Below are 10,189 nucleotides of genomic sequence, written 5' to 3' on the forward strand. Positions count from 1 at the left end.
GGGGAGCAATTGACATCCTTCCTCGAGGAAAACCACCTGCAGTCACCGAAGCAGTTTGGTTTTCAAGGGCCGCCTACCTCAGACCTCCTCCTTCTCCTCTCAAAGTCCTGGCATGACGCTCCTTGATGACGGCCACCTCTCTCGTGATTGCCCTGGATATAGCTGGCGCGTTCGACTCCGTTTGGCACCGCGGTCTGACGGCGGAAGCTACAGCAACTAGGCATCACGGGGGACCTGCTGCGCCTGCTCTCAAACCACCAGTTAGGCAGGAGCTCCACGTAGCAGTCAACGGAAGCACCTCGACCAGCTTCCCGGTGGAGGCCTCCGTTCCACAGGGTCCGTCCTTGGACCCATTCTGTGGAACATATACTTTAACGACCTCCCGCAAACCATCCTGGCAGCAAGCGCTTACGCCGACGACTGCACCCTCTCCAGAACATACAAGAGAGAGGAAGCCCAGGACGTGATAGAGTCCGTCAACAGACAGTTGGCAGACATAATGGCCTGGGGAAAGAGGTGGCAAGTCAGGTTTGCCCCCTGACAAAAACCCAGGCCATGGTAATATCACGTTCTCGGAGGACGCGAGGCAACCCACGGCAGACTGAGATTCGGGAATGACACCATCCCTCTGCAGTCCAGCGTCGACATCCTGGGCGTGGAGGTGGACTCCCAGCTGCGGTTTGACCGTCACCTTGAAAGGGTGGCGCAAAAAGCCTCCCAGAAGGTGAACCTCCTGCGCCGCATGAAGAACCTCCTCGATGCTGAAGGCCTGAACACCTCTATAAGGCACAAGTCCGTCCAGTGATGGAGTACACTGCTCACCTGGATGGCCAGCGCCCGCTGCCACCTCAACCTGCTAGACAAGGCAGAGGAGGGCTGAACGCCTCATCAACGGCACCCAGCACCACCGACCGAGCCAGTGGGAGACACAGCGACAACAACAACAACAACACCCACACGAAGGAAGGGCAAGACCAGCCACGAACCAGCTGAATAGCCTGGAGCACCGTCGCCGCGTCGCTGCCTGACGGTGCTACAGCGCACAAGTGGGCCTAGTGCCCCACCTGACGGACCTGAGGGCTACCTGGAGGAGGTCTGAGCGCAGCACGAGAACGGTGCTGAGCAACGCCTCCCTCCTGGAAGTGCCAATGGCCCTTCCAGCACCCACCAACGTGCCTTCTCCATCGCAGCGGTGGTGTGGTGGAACAACCTCACTGCTGATGTGGATGTGACACTACTGTCCACACAGCAGATGAAGGTTGTGTCCCACAGGTGGCTACTCCTACACCCACCGTAAATATGTATATATATAATTGTATAATATATTGTATAATAATTGTATAATATAATCATAGAAGCTTTTAAATAGCTCCCCAACGGTCGGGGGAACTTTAGCATAGACAAATAATACTGCCATGTACTAATGTACTGAACACGTTTAAATAAAAAAAAAAAAAAAGAGAGAGAGAGAGAGAGAGAGAGAGAGAGAGAGAGAGAGAGAGAGAGAGAGAGAGAGAGAGAGAGAGAGAGAGAGAGAGAGAGAGAGAGAGAGAGAGAGAGAGAGAGAGAGAGAGAGAGAGAGAGAGAAGCCTCAAGAATTATTTAGCTTAATTATCAGGTGAGCGAAAATAAGTTGGTGTGAACACGTTTGTTAGCACAGGTATATTCTTCCCTCCTCCTCCTCCGCCTCCTCCTCCTCCTCCTCCTCCTCCTCCTCCTCTTCCTCCTATTCCTCCTCCTCCTCTCTCCTCCACATTCTTCCTCTTCCTCCTTCAATCTCCTCTTCATCCTTCTCTTTGTAGCATGTCAACAATCCACATAAACACACACACACACACACACATACATACACACACACACACACACACACACACACACACACACACACACATACTGCCTGACACCCCATGCTGGCGATCTGAACAAATATATTGCCTGACCGAGGGTTGACGCGTGTAATTGACCGCTAAAAGTATTGCTGTGATTAGTAATGGCGGCGGGGGTGGTGGTGGTGGTGGCGGTGGTGGTGGTGATGATTGATAGGTGGGTATTGAATGTGGCATAATAATGCAATGAGTGTTGTAATAACTATGTGGTAGTGGTGACAAGTGTAATGGGTTAGTGTTGAAGTGGTGATGACATTGTGAAGCGGAGTTGCGTTGATATTAACTGGCTGCGTGGTGGTGGTGGTGGTGGTGGTGGTGGTCTTGCTTTTGAGTGGTGAGGACAAAGTGGTGATGGTGAGGATTTGGTGGTGATGGAAATGGAGATGCTGCCTCGTTATAGTGGTGTTGATCGTGGCGAAAGTTGGAGTGGCAGTACTAGTGGTTATATGCATTGGGTAATAACGGCATTGATGGGGGTAGTGGTGATCGTGGTGGTGGTGGTGGTGGTAGGCAGGCAGGTAGGTATGAGTGGTGTTGATGATGAAGGCAGTGTAGGAGGTAATGGTGACAGAACATGATGGTGAGGTGAGTTGAGAGTGGTGGTGGTGGTGAATAGACAGCCAGACTGAAGAAGTGGGGAATATGAGGACAAACGAACGGACAGAAAGGTGATGGTGGTTTAAGAGGAAGAGGATAACGTTTAAGCAAAATAACAGAGAAGATGACAAGAGGAAGGACGAAAGAGGAATAAAATGCCAAGGATGCAAGAACGTTTGATCAAAGGATTACAATGCCAAAGAAAGGAGGACAGGAGGAGGAGGTGGGTAACAACAGGTGAATAAACGTGCAAAGTATCATGTGTCCCGTGTGAGTGTTTTCTTATACCAAAGGTAAAGCAAAACACGGTGTTACAAATATATCATGTGTGTGTGTGTGTGTGTGTGTGTGTGTGTGTGTGTGGACGAGAGAGAGAGCACCCTTTAATTTCCGGCAATCTTCTGGTCATCGCTGGCCCTCAGGCATCGAACTGGGGAACGCAAACAGGTTGACCCACTGGACAAGACACACACACCACCACACACTATGCTACATCTATAAGAAAGAGAACGAGGACAGTTGACAAGGAGACAGAGAAACAGGGAGGAGTGGATCTGAGGTGGAAAGTAAAAAGCAAAAGGAAGAAAAGTAAGAGTAAAGATAGGGAGAGACGTTAAGAGGGACTAAGAAGGAAGGAAGAAGTAAAGGAAGGAGGGAAGGAAGGGAGATAAGGAAAATATTCAGAAGACACAAGACATGTCGTAATGTGAAGTTAAGGATAGTCTTTGAGATGAAGGCAAGATAAGATAACGAGGAGGTATGGAGAAGAGCTAGAGAGAGAGAGAGAGAGAGACACACTTTGATGTTTTCCTGGAAATAAAAGTATACACACACACACACACACACACACACACACACACACACAACACACACCCTCGTTAATGCGGTAATGCACTTATAGAGAAAAAGATACCTTCTGTCGGGAAAAGGTAACAGACAGTTCTCGAAATACAACAGATAAAGAATTACCCATGTCTGAAATACTTACATGTGTGTGTCTGTGTGTGTGTGTGTGTGTGTGTGTGTGTAAGTGTGAAGGAGGGAAGTGTGTGTGTGTGTGTGGGAATGTGTGTGTGATGAGTATACACAGAGAGAGAGAATAAGAGAGAGAGAGAGAGAGAGAGAGAGAGAGAGAGAGAGTGAGAGAGATGAGAGAATGAGAGAGAGAGAATGGAGTTAGAGAGAGAGAGAGAGAGAGAGAGAGAGAGAGAGAGAGAGAGAGAGAGAGAGAGAGAAAATACAAAACTACAAAACAACATGAAGGGGAGGTATGGGTAAAAAATTAGAAATGAATGGAATGTTGTAGTGTGTTAAAAATTCAGCATGGCAGTTCACAGAGGTAGAGTTACAGCCAAATGAAAGAATAGACTACAGCGACCTAACAAAACAATACAAAAAATTACGAGGACGAAACTGACGGAAAGAGACAGATGGATTTTTAAGAGGAAGAGTAAAATAACAACATAAGAAGCAAAATAACAAGGAAGCAAAATAACAGAGTGAAAGCAAAATAACAAGAGGAGCAAAATAACAACAGAGAAAGCAAAAAACATGCAAAAGAAAGAGAAAAAAGAACGAGGAAACAAAAATAACGAGGAAGCAAAATAACAAGTGCACATGAAAGCAAAATAACACGCAAGGAAAGGAAAACAAGCCGGAAGCAAAATAACAACAGAATAAACGTAAAAGTATCAGTGGCAATAATACACACAGAGCAGCATCCAGGACATAAAGTAAAAGCAAAAACACTCATTACAAATATATCAGGACAGACAACAGTTCCGGCAATATTTACCTGTCCCCCCATACACACCTGCATCTATGCACACACATTAAGAGACATAGAGGCGGCAACATACACACACACACACACACACACACACACACACACACACACACACACACACACACACACACATACATATACATAGACAGACAACAGTTGAATGGGAAATGGACGTAAAAGCGACTGAATTGCATCGACGTGAGCACCAAAATATCTCTTTTTATTTTCTTTGTTCTATTTCAGTCCTCTTTAAGTGCCTTATATGCATTTGGACACAATGAAAGTAAAGTGCAGGGAAATGGAAAGTGACACTGCCTCGACGATCTATAATAACCGAGATGTCTCTTTGTTTTTGTGTTATGTTTCAGTCTTCTTTGAGTACCTCTTATATGTATGCATTTGGAGAAAACTAAATGTAATTCACAGACGTCCATTTCGACACATTTATTATCTAAATCAAGGAAAATAAAATATATACGAACAGATTTAGAAACATGGAAGTCAAAGGGCATTCGCCGACACACTGCCAAACCACCTCTGTTAATGAGACGACATGGCACTTATGGGAAAAAAAAAAGATACAATATTCTTCAAATCATTACACAAAAGTTCCTCGACACACACACACACAACACAGTACTCCATTAGTCTGAAATACTTACATGTGTGTGTGTGTGTGTGTGTGTGTGTGTGTGTGTGTGTGTGTGTGTGTGTGTGTGTGTGTGTGTGTGTGTGTGTGTGTGTGTGTGTGTGTGTGTTTAAATGGAGAGAGAGAGATGTGCGACAGAGAGAGAGAGGGTGAGAAAAGGAGGAAATTGGAGGGAGAGATCCAGGTGTGTTAGTATGGAGTAGACAGCGTTACCTGCGGCAGGGAGGGCAGGAAAGCCATTACTGGAGTTAACGTGCCGAACGAGCAGAACGAGCTGACGGAAGAAACAGAAACAGACGAACGGTAATTATTCAGCCTTCATTTAGCAGCTCAGGTAGTCCCTCAGCCATTAAAGGGCTATTGACAAGACAATTTTGTGGATCTTCAGTCAAACCACGATTTCCGCTAGCGTGGTTCTCATATTTCCGTGGTTTTCTGACGTGTCACGATCTTCAAAAGCTACGGTAGATTTCACTGAAGGACGACGGTGATGATGAGTCACCATCAGCAGCAAGCAATAACAAGAACAAATGAGAACCACGCCAGCAGAAATCGTGGTTTGACTGAAGATCCACGGAAGAATTTGCCCAGTGTGATAGCTTTAGACAGCCAGACAGAAGACAAGAAGGAAGATATGCACATAGACAAACAAACAGAAGGACAGACAAACAGACGGGCAATATTTACTCAGACAATCCTTCACTCAGTCAGACACTCAGCCATGGTGAATAAAGAAAGAGAGAAGACTAAAATGAAAGAAAGAAACAGAAAAAATGGAAAAAGATATACAGACAGACAAAAAAGATGATAAATTTTCATCTAATCATTTTAATTAACGAATCTGTTCATCTTCATCAAGCTGCGGCACACACACACACACACACACACACACACACACATACATAGACAGGGCAACAGTTGAATGGGAAATGGACGTAAAGAGCTGGTGCGTCGACGTACGAGAACCGAATATCTCTTTTTATTTTTTGTTGTTCTATTTCAGTCCTCTTTAAGTGCCTTTTATATGCATTTTGGACACAAGCTAAAAGTAAAGTGCAGGGAAATTAAAAAGTGACTGAATTGCCTCGACGTATAATAACCGAATGTCTCTTTATTTTTAGTTATATTTCAGTCTTCTTTAGTACCTTTATATTATGCATTTGGAGAAAGAGCTAAAATGTAATTCACAGACGTCCATTTCGACACATTTTATCTCTGCAAGGAAAATAAAATATAAACGAACAGGTAGCGCAGAGTCAAAGCATTCGCCGACACACTGCCAAGCCACCTCTGTTAATGCGAAGGTAATGCATATAGAAAAAAAAAAGATACAATGTTCTTCAAATCAGATTGCAAAGTTCCTCGAAATACGACAGATAAAGAATTACTCCATTAGTCTGAAATACTTACATGTGTGTGTGTGTGTGTGTGTGTGTGTGTGTGTGTGTGTGTGTGTGTGTGTGTGTGTGTGTTAAATGGTGAGAGAGAGAGAGATGTGCGACAGGGGAGAGAGGGTGAGGTATGGGCTAATTGGTGCCTCCAGGTGTGTTAGTAGCCAGGTAGACGGCGTTACCTGCGTCGGGAGGGGGCAGCCAGCCATTACTCCGGCCCATTAACGTGCCGAACGAGCAGACGAGCTGACGGAAAGAGAAACAGAAACAGACGAACGGTAATTATTCAGCCTTCATTTAGCAGCTCAGGTAGTCCCTCAGCCATTAAAGGGGCTATTACACTGGGCAAATTTTCCGTGGATCTTCAGTCAAACCACGATTTCCGCTGGCGTGGTTCTCATATTTCCGTGGTTTTCTGACGTGTCCACGATCTTCCAAAGCTACGGTAGATTTCACTGAAGGACGACAGTATTAGTCACCATCAGCAGCAGCAATAACAAGAAACAAATGAGAACCACGCCAGCGGAAATCGTGGTTTGACTGAAGATCCACGGAAAATTTGCCCAGTGTAATACCCCCTTTAGACAGCCAGACGAGAATACAAGAAGGAAGATATGCACATAGACAAACAAACAGAAGGACAGACAAACAGACGGGCAATATTACTCAGCCAATCCTTCACTCAGTCAGACACTCAGCCATGGTAGATATACACGCAAACAGACAGAAAAGAAGATGGGCATTATTTTTTCATCTAATCATTTTAATTAACGGAATCTGTTCATCTTCATCAAGTTATTGCGGCATTTCAAAGCATTTTATTTCGCTTACAAGAATTTTGGAAACAATGAAGATGGCCAGTGTCATGGTGGTATTTTTATATTATTTCATTCTTATTTGTTTACTAATCTATATATTTACTAATAGATTTACTTTTGTGTGTGTGTGTGTGTGTGTGTGTGTGTGTGTGTGTGTGTGTGTGTGTGTGTGTGTGTGTGTGTGTGTGTGTGTGTGTGTGTGTGTGTGTGTGTCTGTGTGTGTGTGTGCGTGTGTGTGTGTGTGTGTGTGCGTGTGTGTGTGTGCAAACAATGCTACAAATCATTTAACAATCGCGCGAACAAAATATCCATAAATTAAAACTAAATCAAAATGGTGGAAAGTTTTAAAAGTCATCTCGCCACATTTAGGAACATGAGAGTGAGGGATTGCAATTCGGGGATTAATTACGGCCGTGGAAAATGAGACGACACCTGCGGACACCTGTGGGTGGGAGGGAGGCAGGACACACACACACACACACACACACACACACACACACACACACAGTAGATGCAAGACAAACACACAAATACACATGCGAAGTTAAAAAGGGCACGAGTGAGTGTTGTGGGTGTTAAATTTAGGATGAAAAGGAGACGGCTGTAGGGGGGGGGAGTAGGGGGCAGGAGCATATGTGAGGGGAAGGAAGGGAGGGAGGGAGAGGGAGAAAAAGGAGGAAAGGAGGGAGAAGATAAAAATGTTTGTTGCTATTTGAGAAGCATAAGAGACGGAAGAGGAAAATTAAAACTTTGGAGAAACGAAGGAGGAGGAAGAGGAGAAGAAAGAGGAGAAAGAAGATGAGGACAGGAATGGGAGGAGGAGGAGGAGGAGGAGGAGGAGGAGGAGGAGGAGGAGGAGGAGAGAGATGTAATCGTGTGGGTGGTGGAAAATAAAGACGAGGAAAAACAAGAGAGGAATATAATTAGGTGGAAATGATCAGGAAAGAAAATTAAAAAAAGAAGAGGTTACGGAAGTGATGATGATGATGATAATGATGATGGTGATGGTGTTGATGATAATGGTAATGGACTGCGGCGGAGATGAGACCCGTGGATTAAATTAAATGTAGAGGGAGCAGAAACATGTCACGCTAAATTAGATGATGAGAGAAAAAGAGTAAAAAAAGTTATCTAGAGAACATGGAAGGGACAAGATAAAGATGAAACAGGGTAAAACAGAAGAGAAGAAGGAGATGAAGGATGGAGTCGAGGACGCAATATAGACGACTAGGAAGTGGAGAAAGGGAGGAGGCGGTTAAAGTTCAGGAAGCAAAAGAGAACCGAGGAAAAAGAAGTAAAATAGAGGGAAGGAAAACAGATCGAGATAACATAAATAACTGATTGCCACAGCTGGTGAATAGGAAGTAAACGAGAAAAAATTTAACTATAATAAAAATGAATAAAGAAAGAGAGAAAGAATGAAAGCAAGAATGAAAGAATGAGAAAAAGAAAGAAAGAAAAACGGAAAAAACTAAATAAATAAATGAATAAATAAATATCAATAAAATACTGCGGAACCTGGCCCAGTGAGCGAGGAGAGCCGAGTTACGCCAATACACCTGCCTGGCTTTGTTCTCTGTCTCCTTCCCTTCAGCCCCGCGTTTCCTCCCTGCCCCGCACACCTGCCCGCGCCCAGGTGTGTGTATGCAGGGTCGCTCACGACAAGAGTTGCAGCGCCATAAAGTTCGGTAGAGTCGCTTTACTCGGCTTTAATGTCTCCCTCTGCCTGCAAGTATTATTCGAAAGGTAGAAAACGACCATTTCTTTAACTGAGAATAAAGGAGAATAACAGGGAGGATAAAAAGAGAATAAGAGAGGAGTAAGAGGAATGAAAGAAAAGAGAAACTAAGAGAAAGAATAAACGAGTAAAAAGGGAATATGAAAGAATAGGATAATAAAAGAATAACAGGAATAATAAAAGAATAAAAGGGAATTAGACAGAATAAGAGAATAAAAAAGACTATCAAGGAGTATAAAATAGGATAAAAGAGGATAAGAAAAAAAAGAGAATAGACAATCAGGGAGGAAAAAAGAGAATGAAGGAGAATAAGTGGAAATAAGATATTAAAAGTGTTCGGCCCTCACCCACTTTGCTTCAGCTTCCTGCTCGACTCCTCGCCTTTCTTGGCTTCCTGTTCGGTCCAGGGAGCCAGAGGAAGGTGAAAGGAGAGGAGCCGGGCAGGGAGCACCATCCTGAGCTGCTGTTAGGCCGCGGTCACACAGTCACGATCATGACTCCCGGCGCCCTCCCGACGTCGGACCACGCGCCGACAGTTTTGGAAATTTCAAAATAATCGGCGCCTTTCCCGACATCTGTCACCCGTCGGCATTAACCACGACCGTTGGATGTCCATCTCAACAGCGTCTCAACAACGTCATTTCGACGTGGTCTATTTTCGATGGTCGTAGCGTACGTCTGGCAGCGCGATATTTTTAACGTCGGGAGAAAAGATCGTGACTATGTTAGTTAGTGGCGCATGAGGGAGTGGTTGACAATGTCTCATGCATGAGTCTGCCGGTCCAGTCCGCCTTTGTGTATTTATTAAACCTCGATGCATGAGTTGACTTTCCTGCTCCCGTCGAGGCAGGGCAGCGCATGAACGATATGAGCTGCACCATAAAAATGATCGCCTCGCATATCAGGCGACCGTTGTGGCGGATGATGGAATAAAAGGAAAAATCTCTCACATATCCCTCGCTCACTTTTTCAACTTTTTTGTATAATACGCTCGCTTGCTGGGCGTGAAAACAGGAAATGTATATATGTGCATAATTCGGTTTCATTTCAGCGTGATGAAAAGCTTCATATTGTGTCGCTGTCCGCGCCCCCCCGACCACCACCTGGGGCCTGTCTACAGGTGTGTGTGTGTGTGTGTGTGTGTGTGTGTGTGTGTGTGTGTGTGTGTGTGTGTGTGTCATTAATATTAATAGTAATAATAAAAATAATGATAATCCTAATAATAATGATAATTAGAATAATTATAAAAAATGATTATGATAATTATTATAATGATGATAAAAAAATAATGATAATGATAATACCAATCACCACCACCAACTTC

Source organism: Eriocheir sinensis, unplaced genomic scaffold (genome assembly GCF_024679095.1).
Source record: "Eriocheir sinensis breed Jianghai 21 unplaced genomic scaffold, ASM2467909v1 Scaffold841, whole genome shotgun sequence".
In the NCBI taxonomy this organism is placed as follows: Eukaryota; Metazoa; Arthropoda; class Malacostraca; order Decapoda; family Varunidae; genus Eriocheir; species Eriocheir sinensis.